General features: G+C 49.0%; 1 protein-coding gene across 3 annotated transcripts in view; it reads right to left on the bottom strand.

The window, feature by feature from the left end:
* The window catches only part of WNT5B (Wnt family member 5B), a 67,819-nt gene that overhangs the window by 37,611 nt on the left and 14,385 nt on the right, over window positions 1-15,823 (bottom strand). The gene's annotated exons all lie outside the window — the stretch shown is intronic.

Here is a 15,823-nt window from a genome sequence, read left to right as displayed (position 1 = left end):
GTCTGAGGTCACACAAACCTAAGTGCTGAAACTTGCTGGCAGCTGAAATCGACTACCTGGTGATGGAGGACAGCATTTGTGAGGGAGAAGAAGACCTGTGCTTCTTAATTTTTTTAAGCTCCAGATGAATTGCGTGCTGGAGGATTTTTTTAGTGATTTAAACTGTGGCCCTCCCCGGCTGGAAGACTCAAGTAAAAACATTTCCCAGCAGTGACAACCACCAAAAACCTGCGCCCTTGCAGACCTGGAAAATCTGAAATGTCTTGGTTGATTTCCACTCCCCAGCCAAAGATTAAAGAGAAAGCAAAAAGTGGAACCGTATTTAAAAAAAAAAAAAAAAAAAAGTTTGAATAATCTAAGATGTCCTTTGTCCTCCACCATAATCTTTCTCCTCCACGTTATGACTTTTAACCCGATGCGGTCCCTTTTTAGCCTCCCCGACGTGGGGTGTTTCATTGTTGCAGGAGACGGAGCTTAAGCGCTGTTTATAGGGCAGCCACAAAGCCCGTCTCCCCCAGCCCGGCGACCGGGCTCGCTCGCCCGCTGCCCCCTTCCTGCCTCGAAGGAGGGGGAATGCGAAATGGTGGAAGAAGGCAGAGCCATTGTTCAGGAAAGTTAAAAGAGGAGCTGTCCTTGCTTGCTTGCTCAGTCATGCATACTCAATCTGGCCGGGCCCGAGTCCCTATGGAAAGGAGGAGGGCGATTCTTCCCCTCTTTTTAACATTCCTCTCCAGGCCTGGCTGTATTTAAGCTGCTTTCCTCCGCGCCGAGGAGGAGGGAGGGGGATGGTCTGAAGTTCCTGTACATTTGCATTTTAAGCACTTCCAGCGCTGAGCAGGCCACTTTGTTCCCCGCTCCAGCAGCCCTGGCCGGGTGCTGCTCCAGGTGGGATGCCCTCCCAGAGGAGATGCCCCCGGCACCCGCGTGCCCTGCTCAGCCCCTGCCTCCGCAGGTATTTTGGTGAGGCTGGACTGGGCATACTCTTGTTGCCAGCTCTACCCACCTCACCTCTTAATGCACTGCTGCATTTCAAGGAGAAAAGTAATGCCTGACTCCAGCCCTCTTAAAAAGAAACACCATCTCCTCTGCATCCTAAGGACCTGGACTATCTCAGGGTCTGGACTTTGGGGCGTGTGCTGTTCTAGTCCCTCCTTCCCAAGACTTCCAGGCTTTCTGCTGGGAGTCCATTGACAAAAGCTGCATTGTTCGCTTTAGGGAAAGCCACCACAATTGGATCTAATTGAGCCTGACACTATATCCATCTTCCTCTGCTTGGAGGGAGGTGTTGGGGTCTGTCTTTCCTGCATTAAGAAAGGAGTTTACAGTAACTTCTTGATGGAAAAAGAGCATGTATGTTATAAACAACAGGAATTCCAGATCAGGTTCCCAAAACAGCTGAAAACATAATTGTTCCTGGGGTCAAGCAGCAGTCCCAGCCAAGGATGGGGAATGATAAACCTTTCATAAAGTAGGTTTGTTTCTGCTGGGTTTGGGTGAAAATGGCATCTCCTTATTAAACCCCATGTTCACATGGATAACAGTAGGACATCTATGTTTCAATATAATGTGTGTGCTCGTAAGCTCTGTAATCAGAACTAGGACCAGATTTTTTTTTTCCTAAAAAATCCCCTGAACTTTGTCTCTCAACTCTTAAAAAAAAAAAAAAAAAAAACCCAAACCAAAAGCATTGCCCACATGGCCCAACATCCCCTTTTAAGAGGAACACAAGCCAAAGGAAGTTGCCAAAACCAAAGCCTCCCTGAAGCCCAGTTCTTAGACACCCTGGACTGTTCCCGTAGATGGAGCAAGTGCTCCTCATACCTTCCTCTCATGCTCCATTGTGACAGCACTTCCTTGGACACAGACACAGGCCAACAACCATAGACCAATTACCACATAACTTCTCAGCATAACCAACCACTCTTGAATTTTTGAGCATGACTCAGTTGGAAACTGGGGTAGAAAACCATAAAAAACACTCCACTACTTGGAAATGAGCTGGAAGTCTCCTGTCTGTGAGCCCACAGTGCCCCAGCCGTGCCTTTGGTGCCAGCCTTCACCGCTGTACCCAGCAGAAGTGCTGGGGCAAGCAGGGTCCCTTGCCTACACCTGGGCATGGAGGGTGGCCCAGGGACCTGCTTTGTGGAGAGCTCTGAGGAGCAGAGGGGCCATGCTGAAGAGGTGGTGGCAGAAAGCAAAGCAGGAATGATGTGGAGGAGGGATGAAGCGACCGAGCAGGAGAAGAGGCAGCCAGGGACTGAGGGGCAGCAGCTGGGGACGCCAGCTCGCAAGCTGCAGTGAAGTCCTGCGTGTGCGTGGGGTCCCTGCTCTGCTGCAGCAGCTGCTCCCCTCACCACATCCATGGACGGCTCCGCTCCCCGGGAGACGAGAGGAAAAGCAGGCTCCACCTGGGTCCCACTGCCCTTGGACTAGCACATGGGAGGTCCATGCATGACAGATTTATACATTTTATACCTTCCCGCTGCACGCTGCGGGTTCGGCTGAATCGGTTTGTCATGGTGGCTCTGGGGTCCTTTGTTTGGCGCTAATAAATAACGGGGTCACGGGGCAGCTGTCAGCCAAACCACCTGGGGCCTGTGCTACGGCCAGAGGTGATCTCCCTGCTAGACAGCACAGAGCTTACCACTGAACCTGCCCTTTGGGGGTCAGGGAAGGGTTAAAATAAGACCTGGGTGGCCAAGAGGCTCACAGGTTTTGGATCCAAAGCTAGAAGTTAGCACAGGCTACCATTAGCAGCTCAAGGGGAGATGTCCCTGCATCTGGCAGCCTCGCTACGTATGCATGTGGGATGCTCCTGGCAAAGGGAACCGGTTTTTGTTTTCTCTCTCTCCCTCCTCTACCTTTAAATGCCACTCTTTCAGCTAGCAGCTCTTTAACAGTGCTTTCTGTGGAGGAAAAAACTAGATGGATAAACTCGACTGGGTGGTGCGGGCTGGACCCCTCAGGACATCAGCGAGGCCCCGCGCCAGAGCTGCTGGCTGGGCTGCACTGACACTCCCCACCGTGGCCAGCCAGCCAGGCCGTCCTGCTCAATTCCCCAGCCCCAAGCTGCACGAAAGAAAGAGCTGGAGAGGGTTCACCAGGCTCCTGTGCCAGAACTTAAGCCTCCAGCCACATTTGGCAGAGATGTTAGTGCTTCTCCCCCTTATTTAATTACATTTACCATATGCACTAGCTCAATGACAGCCCAAACTGAAATCGCGTGATGGAGATTTTGAAAGATCTGAGTCTGATCTGTCCCTGCAAGATGAATGGAAATGGGATTTTCCAAAAAAATTTCCTAAAATGTGTGGTGTTTCTTAGACAAGGTGTCAAAAGTTTAGTACCAGTGACTGGACACATGCCCTGAGCAAGTGTTTCCACATGACAGGGTTACTGAGACATAAACCAAACTCATATTCTGCTACAGAAACTAACCCAGATCTAGAAATGGGAACCTCCTCCTAGTTATTTTCCTTCCTCTGAGTCTTGTTTCTCTGGGCACAGTCTAGTGATTTCATGATGAAGCAATTTCCCCTCCCAGCTCTGGGAAAAAAAAAAAAAAAAAAAAAAAAAAAAAAAATCCCTAACAAATTTTATCTGAGCTCGGTCCCGTTCCTCCCTCTCCTTTGCCTCTTTCTCCCCCCAAAAGTCCCAGCTTTACAAACTTTGGATGTCTTTAGGGATTTGGCAGTTGGCACACAGCATCACAGGGGCACACAGCATCACAGCTCTGCAGCCAGCAGCCTCTCTCCTTGTTCAGTGAGCTGAAATGCCAAGAAATCCCTGCCATTATTCTCCCTTGGTGGCAGCTGCGGTGGCAGTCCTGGCTCCCCAGCTTCAGCGTGGGCCAGGTGCATCGTTCAGCGCCATAAACCCCTCCTGCCACACACTGGGTAGAAGTCTTGCGAGGCAGTCATACCACAGGTGAGCCGGTTTCCTCTGCCCCCCCGGGCTCCTGCAGCTGCCAGGGATGCAATGCCTGACTCTGGCACATCTCCATCCGCTCGGCCAAGGCACCCTATGCAAACTGACCCGAGGTGACGGGGATAACGAGATCCCTCGGGCCGCTCGTCTGCCTAACACCCAGGAAAACCAGAACAACAGATGGAGACCACGCTGCTGCCTGTGGTGCTGGCAGTCCCACGGGCTGGGTGGCGCATCCTCATCCCGATCCCGTTCCCATCCCATCGATGCCCGGAGCGGCGCTGCCGGCTCCCCGCGGGTGCAGCGCGCGGCCGGCCCCGCACCGCGGGAGCCGCACCGAGCCCGCACCGAGCCCGCACCGAGCCCGCACGCGGCTCCCAAGGGCCTCCCGTGGCGCCAAGCGGGGCCTGCGAGAAATCGGATGGACTGAAGGGCTCACCCCGTTCAGCCCCGGGCACGAACCAGCACGGCGGGTCAGAGGCGGGAGGTGCAAAGGGATGGGGAGCTTCAGGCTGCGCGTCATCATCACCGCTATCAGCGTTTGGTGATGGTGAAGGGTCCTGCACCATAAACCGAACTGGAAAGCCACACTTGGCATAGCTGAACTGGGAGTCAGTCATAGAACCAGTGAATGGTTTGGGTTGGAAGTGATCTTAAAGATCATCTAGTTCCAATCCCCCTGCCATGGGCTGGAACACCTTCTGCTATGAAACAGCTGCTTAAAGCCTGATCCAGCCTGGCCTTGAACACTTCCAGGGATAGAGCATCCACAGCTTCTCCAGGTAACCTGTTCCAGGGCCTCAGCATCCTCACAATAAAGACTTTCTTCCTGGTAAGCAATCTAAACCCAACCTCTCAGTTTAAAGCCATCCTCCCTTGTCCCATCACTGCATGTCCTGGTCAGAACTCCCTTTCCAGCTTTCTTGCAGGCCATCTAGCTACTGGAAAATGCTTCAAGGCCTCCCCAGAGCTTGCCTTTCTCCTGACTGAACAACTCCTATTCTCTCAGGCTGTCTTCACAGAAATGCTCCAGCTCTCTGATCACTTCCATGGCCCTCCTCTGGACTTGCTCCATCAGGTTCATCTTCTTATGCTGGAATGTGCATCAATGCTCCCCATCATGCAAGAACTTCACACCTCAGCCTGAAGAGCTGCCCCCTGGAAACTGCCTATCCTAAACTTAGCACTTCTGCCCTAAAACTCCATCTCTTGACATCAATAGCTTGACAGCTTCTTTTTTTTGGTCTTTTTTATCCAGCTCTCATACTGCTGCCACAGGTACAGTGATGGTGTCTTTTTCAGAAGCAACTACACCTTATAATTTACAGAACTTTAATAATTAGCTTCTGCAGACTCATTACATACACAGACATCAAAAAGGGAAAATCAGCACTAATGGGGGAAGAGAGGTGGAAACAACTTGACTAAGGTGATGTCCCAGATCCATGTGTGACCAAACAGTGCCTGGCATCCACCCCTTCCATCTCCAGTCCTGCTGGTTTCTGCCACTTGGAGCAGCAAAAATTCCAGCCTAAGGAAGTCCTGGAGAGGGAGGGTCAGGACAAGGAACATCTTCCTAGTCTTCCACACCAGACTCACTCAGCAGCCTGGAAACCCTGGTGTACAAGTGTGGGCTGTGGAAGAGCTCTCAGCAGCAGGGACCCTCCAAGAATCCATCCCTCTCTCTCTCTCTGTGCAAACTCCTCAGCTGTCGCAGCTTTTATTGCAGGCAATGGCCAGTCTGACCCTACAAACGCAGAGCTGCCAGCCCTGCAGGGACATGTCCCAGCACAACAACAGGTACTGCTCTGCCTGCAGCCCTCCGGCTGCTCCCTGGACATCTCCACCAGGACTGTCCCTGAGCAGGGACCACCCATGTGGATCAAAGGCACCACACGGTCCCTAAGGCTGCCCATGCTGTCTCCTGTCACTCTCTCCCCTCCCCAGAGTCACCTGTCCATTAGCACAGACTTGCCCAGACCACACTGAAGGCAACAGAGATTTTGCTCCCCACACCCAGACTGCAGAACACAGGGGCTGGTGCCAGGGCTGCCTACTGCCTTCCCCTCACCTCCCCTGGGCTCAAATGCAGCGAGCAGGGGGACAATCAAGGGGAAGATGGGGAAATATCTCCCAGCCACACCTGCCAAGGAGTCAGTGGGACAGGGGAGGCTGCATGTGAGCGGCCGGGTGTAACTTCCACCCTATCCCCAGTGCCAAAAACAAGCATGTTAAAGCTAATCTACCCCTGTCTCAGCTCAACTGCTTTTCTGTGACTAAGCCCCTTATAATGGTTTTACTAAAATCCCCTTTTGATGGAAAAAATCCCAGCTGGAAGTTTCGGGCAGCGGCACAATGTGCAAGTCTGCGTGTCCCTTTCCCCAGCTTCACAAAAGCCTCTAATCGAGTGGAAAATTTGCTGGAGGCCAGAGGTTTAGGCCTGCAATTATTTTTTAAGGGATTATCAGGAGAGAATGGCGGTACTTACGACCCTCCCTCTCTTTGTGCTCTGCTCTGTGCTGCTTTCAGATGGTCTCAGCCAGAAACCTAAACCACTGCAGCTGGATCCAGCAAAGCCAGGGCTTGGCTGGGCAGCTTGCCTCCTCTCTGTCTCACAGGACAGATCCCAGACTCCAGGTTAGATCAGTCCCACTCCAGCAGCATGCAATGAACAGAAGTGCTTTTCCACAGAAGCAACACTCTGAGATTTTTTTTTTTAAAAAGAAAAGCTTGAGAAAAAGCAAACTATTCCAGACCCCTGAGCCTCAGTGAACTGAAAAATCAAGGAGCCAGGAGGGATGAGGTCCATTGGACAGGCTGGGCTTTGGCTCTGCAAGGCCATTATGTAGGAGGTCTTACACAAGTTACTTGCAGCAGGCTCCAAAAAAGACTTGGCACAGAAGATGTGCACACTGTAACACCCAGCTTTTGAGGGCTCTGCTCCAAGGGTGGATCCTGGCATTGGGGTCCTCGGTGCTTCAGTGGCCTCTGAGAACAGTCCTACACCACCAAGGATCCAAAACAACTCCATGCCAGGCACAGAGCCAGTCATGTCAGCACACTGCTGGCCCTCGTGTCCGAGGGGCTCTGTGCCTTGCTCAGAGCTCCCAGGAGCTGCCTGCACTCACACCTGGCCCAAAATCAGGTGCTGCTCCTCTTCCATCAAATTGCCACATTCCCACTTGCCTAAGAGCAGGTGAGCCATAGCCAGAGGGAGCAGCGATGCTCCCTGCTTCCCAACAGTAGCCTAAGGAAGCGGGAGACCTGCTTTAATCCCTGCCTCCCTTCACTTCCAACTCATCCCATCTGGAGAAGGCACAAACCAACCACAGGAAAAAGGGCTACTCTTCACTGTTCCCATGGAAGCCACTCTACAGTGTGGATGATAATTCCAGACTTGGAGCAAGAAACAAAACATGTGAAGGAAGCAATGGCTGAAGACCTCTCAGCAGGTGGCACAAAGCAGCTGCTGGATAAATGGAGAAGCAGGCTGTGATCCCCCAGCTTTCCTGTGTAAGATGTTTCAAAACTAAGTGGCAGCTGCTGCCACTGGAGCTTTTTGATCTTATTGTGCCTGCGTGTGCTCTAAAAGCACCTGGGCAGGATGCAGATGCTTTCTGGATGGTGGTCAGACTCAAGCACTTGGGGCAGGTATTTAAGTAAAAAACTCAGCACCCGAGGGGTGTCAAACCAGAAATAATTTTAAAACCCTAGACAAGCACAGAGAAAAAGTCAAATGCGGTATTTGTGGAATTATGATGCCTCCAGGAGCTAGGTGGTGCCTAAGCTGGGGATTTTGATTTTGCAATTTTGAATGCTGCCTAAATGTCATTTGGCTTTGTTTTGGTTTTTTCTTGGATCAGGTTTTTTGCCCCTCTCTACCTCATTATCTCCACCCACATGAACACTGTTTCTGCAGGATTTAAAGACAGTGAGATAAAAAGACAAATGGCCAATCCTGCTCAAAATTGCTCATTAAGGCTGATACTCTTTGAGATACTCTCTGAGTCTGCTCTCCAAGACAGCCTGTGAAATCCCAAGATAAGGAATGCACAGTCACCAGTAAGGAGTAGCATAGGATGTGACCTGTGTGACTCACTAGTGGCACTAGAAGTGTAACAGCAGCTCCAGCCCCAACTTCTCACCCAAATAAAGGGAGCACTGTGCAGAGTGCCACAGAAGAGCCATCCTTTGCTACCTCCAAGGAAGCAGATCTCCCCCAGCCTGCTGTTCTCAAGCACCACTGGTGAGCCTTGCTGCTGGAGCCCTAAGTCCTTCTGCTTATACAAAGTCTGCTGTCCACAGATAACCTTGAAAAGCCCTGCATACAGTATCACTGAAACACCATGGACTCCCAGAGATCAGTATCCAAATTCTGCACAGAGGTAGGATCATACATACTTGGATCATTTCTGAAAAGGGTTTCTCTTACCTGTATATAGCCTGCTGCCCCCTTACTCAACCACTTCTAATAATTTTTCTCCCTATCTACCTCAAATATTTTAATTTTTTTTCCCCAGATTAAACTGTATTTTAATGATCTCCACAACTGGCAACAGAAAAAAGTTGAGTTTTCTGTTTCAGACAGCCTCTTCCGTCCTGGATGAACACTCCTTTCCCTGAGTCCTCGCACTCAGCTCCCTGCAGATGCACCTCAGATGCTTCAGTCAGCCTTGTGAAGAGCCCAATTATCAAGCTGCACTGTACAAGTGGATTTCTAAATGTATGATAAACATGTCTGGAAACTATTACTATCCTCAAGAGTATTTGTGTCCCACAAGAGCTGAAACGAGAATCCTGACAATGAAAAGAGATTTACCTCACTGGGATGTTACAAAGATTTCTTATGTTTCAATATTATAATATTGTTAAGGTATATATTAGAATGGAAATACAACTTGTCACATGCTCGTTTCTGTCCCATCTGTGCCACTTCCCTAAAGAATGAGCCCTGCAGACAGAAGGGTTTCAAAACACATCTGCAGTTACTGCTCTGGAGCTGTGCTCTGTCAGAGGCTTGGTGTTGAAAGGACTGTCTATATGTTCAGCTGCAAATTGTTACGAACATTTAAAGAAGCTGCAGTTTTCAGAAATGAAGGACAAGTTATTCTTATTATGAAAGCTGGGGAGTTTCCAGGGTCGCTGGTGTGCCAGCAGAGGATCCAGAGCCAGGACAGATAATCACCACAGAAGAATCTACAAGTGTCTGAGGACCACCTATGCAACATTTGCATGTCTCATGCACCAGGTGTTGCTCCCTGGAGCACATAATTTGGGCATGCACTCACTGTGCCGCTCCTACCAGCTCCTGGCTTCCACCAGAACCATGTCACTGTCACGCACTGCCTAAAGCGACGTGCAGAGCGAGGAGCCCAGCTCAGAGAAATCTGTCATTTACCAAGAATATGTTGTGTCAGTGCAAATCCAGCCCACAGCTGGGAACTGGCAGGACATACTTGAGGTATCACACTCACAGCGCAGGAACAGAAAAACTGCTTTGCCCACAACCACCCAAAAACTGCAGGCAGTTTAAGTCACAGGCTCAAAAGGAGGCACGCAGAGAAGCTGGAGGTCAGGCTCCAAGAGAGACACAGATTCAGACTCCAGAAAACAGGCTGCAGAGAGGAGCTCATCCCAGCAGCAAGTGTCACACTGCACACAGATGTGCTTTCTCTGCAGAGGTGAATGCACCTAACACAGCTCTGGTCACTCAGTCCACAGATCCTACACACTTCAAGGATGGGAGCACCTCACCTTTATGCATGAGCTGTTCTCAAAAGCTAAGGCTGAAATCCTGGCAATAGTTCCCCACTTTCTTAAAAAGTAAAAGAAAAACCCCACCCAACACAACAAAGAAAAAGAATTAAAAAACCATTCCAAATCAAGAGTCTGCTGCAGCACAGAATGAAACAGGAACAGATTATATTTCTTGTATCAGGCTGAATGTGGCCATGGAATAGGACTCAGCACATGGATACATTTCTAGAGGAGCTTTATTTTAAAAAATATGCAGGGGGAAAACCTCTCTCAATACAAATCCTATGGAAAATATTGCTCCTGTAGACAGAAGAGAGAGCAGTTCTGTTTGTGTACTCAGGCACTGCATATATGAAGATATTTTAGAGGCCTCTATACTTAGCCATTGTGGTTTCAATCTTTCCCAGGCCAGAGGTAGCTGTGTAAGCATATAGTCAGCACTAGCTAAACAAGTACTTTTGAAACTGTACTATTATTACCAAATTAGTTAAAGAAGGTTTTTTTTTTTTTTTTTTCCCGGCGGGGGGGGGGGGGGGGGAAACTTAACTTTAAAAAAAAAAAAAAAAAAACAAAAAAAACCCAAACAAACAAAAAAAAACACCCACCCTGAAATAAAACCCCATCACCTTTCTAGCCCTTAGAGTGAGATGTGTTTTTTTCAGTATCTCTTTTCATTTAACTGCAACCAGACCACTTCAGGTGATGCTTTCAGCTGACCTCAGCAGGCTGGCAGCCCTGGGTCCCCAGGGTGCTCCAGGGACACCAGGGTGCTCCAGGAAGCCATGTGGGTGACTCAGGCAGCACAGCTCCTTCCTCTGAGTCAATGCTGCCCCAGTGCTCCAGCACCATGCCGAGGGCACTGACCTGTTGTCTCTCAGAGGAAATAAATGGGTGCCTGACCAGGCTGGTGGTTGGTAAAGCCAACACCAAGCTTTGCACAAACACTGGCATTTGGCGACGTGACTGCTCGCTGTGTGCGTAATTACATTGCTGCCTTCCACCCTGCTCTGTCCTGGATTGCTTCCATGGCTGCTGTGTTTCACCCACTCCTAAATGCCACCTGAGCCTTGGAGGAACAGCCCCAGCACTGCCCAAAACTAAGAACCTGGGATTTTATTGCTGACCCCACCTTTGGTTGGCTGCATGACCTAAGCAGGTCACTCCTACCTTTTCCTCTCCCTTGCTTTCCCCACGTGAAAAAGGGAGAGCATGAGAAGAATCTCTTCTGTAAAATGCACTGAAAGACACTGGTGGAAAACCCCATGTAAGAGAGGGCCATAAAGGTGAATTATGTGAGACGGCATTATTAATTAGGCACACTGATTAAACATTCTGGGGCTTCTGTCAGTAGAAAAGGCATTAGGGAAAATAAGGAAGATTTGTAAAGAAAGAAATTAAGTCTTTGGATTTGATATAATCAAGACCTATGATCTTTCTTTAATCCAAGAGAGCCTTGGATTAAGGACCAGACAGGTATTTTCCCCTTTGATGTGAGGGAGTTCAGTGATGCCTACTCTACAAGAAATTCTCAAAAGGTGCTGAGCATTAGCAGGAGGTTTTTTCCACAGGCAACTCAGCTGCCTATAATTACCTGAAGAAAAATTTGTCCTCTCCTCCTTCCCTAATCCCAGGGTTCTGATCACATTTTACATTTGTGCCGAGGACTCCATTTTGGAGCCATGTGACATTTACAACACACAGTCTGAAAAACACTGGATCTGAGATTTGGCACAAGCTTGCTGAAGGTTCACTGAAAGGTTCACCAAAAGGTTTGTGACTCTTCTCAGCACAACCAGGAGCAAGGTACAGTTTGGCACTGTATCTTGCAGCTTGGGCAAGCAAAAAACATGATCAAACTTGGAAGCTTTGACAAAGATGCACTCTGACAGTTTCAGTTCAGTTTAGGCATAAGCTCAGTTTAGGCTGGAACAGAGAGCAGCCAAAGGATCTGCACTCTGTGTGGCAAAGGGCTTGGCTCAACACAGGTGACAGGGACTCACAGCAGACCTGGCCACTACCAGCACAGAGACAGCCATGGGAACATCAGCACTGCAGGTCAAATAGGGAGTTACCTCTGAAGCAAATCCCCCACCAGTCCCATCACCCATGCAAGTGGTTTGCAACTTTGAGCTGCCTTAGAGCCTCTAAATGGGATTCTCTCTGGAAGAAACTGCACAGCAGACCATGCTTGAGGAGGCTACTCTGTGCATTCTCCACATCCATGGGATCAGATATAAACTAGTCCAAAATAACACTCCCCCACCCCTCAGTGCTATTGCATGGGTGCCAGGTCTTCAGCACCACCTGAGCCCCCTCCAGGTCTGCTCCTCCCAGCCCACTCTGCCACAGCCACCAAGAACTGGGACTCTGCTGCCCAAGAATTGGAGTGCAGAGGTACAGTAGTACCTGATTATTTGGGATATCTGTTTTTGAGCACCATCTGCTGGATATTATAACTCTTAATCCCCTCCAGGCCGGAGATGCTGGCCAGCATCACCCAGCAAGATACAGGGGTGTGGAAGCAGGGAGCCTGACCCAGGCACCCCCAGGATGCCCTGGCATACAGTGTGCCAGTGTACTGTGTGAAGGCACCACAGTGGATAAATCAGTGTCCACTGAAAACAATCAGAGCCCAAAGAGACATCCACCACCAAGAAAAGTCAAATCCAGCATGAGCCTTCCCCACATGACTGAGCTGCTAACAACTGACTGAATCTGAATGAAACACTCTGCTGAAAAAAGATGCCTATGAGAACACCTAAAATGCACTGCTCCCCAAGAGGATGGAGCTGCACAGGCTCTGATGATGGAACATCTCCTGCAGCTCTGACCTGCAGAGGTCACCTGCCCACCACAACGTTGGAGCAGATGGCTGGCAAAGAGTAACACAGACAGGGGAGAAAAGATAGGCAACTGTCACCTTGAATCCACAGTCCACAAGGAAAAAAACAGCAGCCTCATATCCTACATTTCAGCCTGCAGGTGGTTAGAAAGCTGTGGCCACCTCTGATCCCAGTAATCACTGAATGCAGAGATGTTCAATGCAAGGCTTAGGCAGTGACTCCTCTAAGCTAGTGTCCACTGCCAGATGTCTCCCAGGAAGACATTGGAGGTTTATAGGGCCAGGAAGAGCTTTTAACTGGCTACAGCTGGAAGACTGTCCAGGAGAAGGAAGCCCCACACACCTTCTAAATGAGCTAGAATAAAATTAATAAACTGTGTGCAAGATTTTTATCCATATATCTAATCCTTTCTGCATTCTACTATGTTCTCAGTCTCAATTATTTATGTGCTGTAACAAAAAAATAAGCTTCCCGTGTGTCAGATGTTTAATTTCAATTTCATTGGAAACCTTGTATTACATAAAAGTATACAGAGGAATGCCTGGTTTACTTCTCTGTACTTCTAAGTTTATATACTTCTGTCATGTTGCTTTTTATTACTATTCACTCTAATGAAGGATGCATAGTCTTTTTCAGTCTTTCCACACCTCCAGGCATTTTCATCACCTTGTTCTGTTAAATATTTGTAGCAGGGTGATCAGAAATGAACTCATGATATTTTCTTTTTAAGACTGGAGTCCCAGAGAACCGCTTGTAGGGTGATCAGAAATGAAGGCATGCTATTTTATTTTTAACATCCAGAGAATTGCTTGCCTTTCCACCAAGGAGATCCCACACATCCCCAAGGCCAGCAGGCTCCTCCTCAGCCAAAGCCAGGGGAGAGACAGAGGAAGCAGGGCTTGTTAGGGGCTTGGAACACAAGCTGTATGAGGAATGTTTGAAGGAGCTGGGGTTGTTTAGCCTGCAGAGAGGAGGCTCAGAGGTGACCTTATTGCTCTCTACGCCTTCCTGAAGCGAGGCTGTAGACAGGTGGGTTTGGTCTCTTCCACTGGGCAGCACTGACAGAACCAGAGGACACAGTCTCAAGCTACGCCAGGTATAGGCTGGATATTAGGAAAAAAATTTTTAACTGAAAGAATAATAAAGTACTGGAATGCTCTTCCCAGAGAGATGGTGGAATCACCACCTCTGGATGTGTTTAAAAAAAGGCTGGACATGGCACTTGGTGCTGTAGTCCAGATTCTGAGTTCAGGTGTTAAGGCATAGGTTGGACTCGATGATTTTAGAGGTCTCTCCCAACCTCATTATTCTGTGGTTCTGTTTCACCCTTTCACACTGCAGAATTCACGACTAATGCAGCAGTTATTTGCTCCCAGCCCATGCCAGCCAGCCTCGGCTGTGGTAAGGCAGCAAAAAGGCATTAACCCTGCTCTCTGCTAGGAAACAAAGTCTCCCACTCATTCCCGAGAAAAGTTAAAGGTACTCATTTCTGAGGGACTTGTGGGGTGGGCAGACACAGCGCAGCTCTCCCAAGATAGCTCAGAAATAACCTGGGAGGATCCCAGATGAAGGCTGGGTGTCTTCTTACATCTGTCTGGTTTCCGAGATGGAGTGTAAACAGTGGCACATTAGCTCAGATTAATTACAGGCTGCCGGTATTTTGCTTTCATGTAGCGAGCTCTGGGAACATAACACCACTGATAATTAAATAGCGCCTGCCATCAAAGGGCTCCAAACCACCCAGCAAAGCAGGCAGGCAGCTCAGGCAGGGCTGCTGGGGTGGCACTCAGCAGCAGCTTAGCAGGACACAGGAACACAGCACGCTTGTTTAGGAAATGAGAGATTTCTACTGCAACTACAGAAGGAATTATCACGTGTTTTACATTAAGTACTGTACAGTCAGACCTGGGCAGGATCAGCATCAGTGCCAGGATGATCCATTTACACACAAAGTTTTATATCCCATGAGAAAGATAGTTTCTCCCATGATAAGACTCCCTGCTTGCTTTCTTTCTTTTTTTTTTTTTTTCCTGGAACAATGGCTCATTAATGACTGAAGAATAAAAAAAGTTATGCCCCGTTTTGTTTTCTGCAGGATGAGAAAAAGCAGAGAAAAACACATGGAGTGGAGTTAATTTTCTGTGTCACCACATCCCCTCCTCCTTCCACACACGCCACTGCCCACTGCTTATGTGATTTTGTGCCAGGCTCGCCAGGGTAGCAGTGTCAATATTGGGGTGGATGATCAAACCTTCCTTCTCTTGTGCCATATCCCATCTGGGTTACCACATCCCTATTCATTTCCTTTTCTGTCCCTGCTTTTTCCAGACTCAAAGCTGCTTTTCTGTTCTTGCCCCATCCCCTTGAATCAATGCCCACCAAGGTCAGGGAAGACCATGGGCAGCTGGGATGGCTGAATGAATTGCTCCCCAAACCAGCAGCCCTGAACCCATCTGATGTTCTCTTAAAGACACCAAAATGAGAGGTCCATGTGGAAGCCAAATGGAGAGCAGGGGTTGCTGGGACATAGCTTTATGCTCTCACTTGGAACAAGGGGCAGAACCACTGGAGGGGGCAGGTTTTTCCTGCCCACCACAGCTGCTGGCACTGCCTTGCAGAGAGGACTGGGAACCTGCAGCTCAGGCAGAGCATCCCAAGATCAGCTGCCCTTTGCAGGCAGGACCTAGGGACTGGGGACATCAACATACTGAAATACACATCACATCCCTTTAGTATTCCCAGAGTAACACAGAAACTCCAGCTGGAGCATCAACAACACTACTGAAGGGCAAAAACCTTGCTCTGTCCTCATGAGCCCAGGATTATCACTGGGTTTCACACAGCCTGCCCTCTGTGCAGGGACAGTGACTGATTCAGCAAATTTCACCTTCCCCAGACTTCAGTCCACAGATGCTCTCCAAACCCACTTGGGCTGCAGCCTGCCCACTGACATGGGACAGCCAAAATGCCTGGTCAGGAGGAGATCCACAGCAATGACAGCCACAGGGAAAAGGGCTTGAGGCGAAAGTAAGAGAGGAGCAAACTTCACACAGGAGCAACACTGATTTTTGAATGGTTAATTGCATGCTGCTGTGGTTTAGTTAATAATCTGAAGTGAGACACACACTGCCATGTGGCACCTCCTCACCTAACAGAGGCATCTTTTTGACACATCACGCAGACTGCCATTGTCACATAATAGTTGAATAAAAAGCCATCAATATGAAAAGCCATGAATATTAAGTCTGCACCCACAGCATTTGAAACAGCAGCTGGAACACACTGTAAGGCACCAA

This window comes from Onychostruthus taczanowskii, unplaced genomic scaffold (assembly GCF_017590055.1).
Source record: "Onychostruthus taczanowskii isolate IOZ18803 unplaced genomic scaffold, ASM1759005v1 scaffold15, whole genome shotgun sequence".
Lineage (NCBI taxonomy): Eukaryota > Metazoa > Chordata > Aves > Passeriformes > Passeridae > Onychostruthus > Onychostruthus taczanowskii.
The sequence above is the reverse complement of the archived record's forward strand: the minus strand, read 5'-3'. Positions and strand labels throughout refer to the sequence as shown.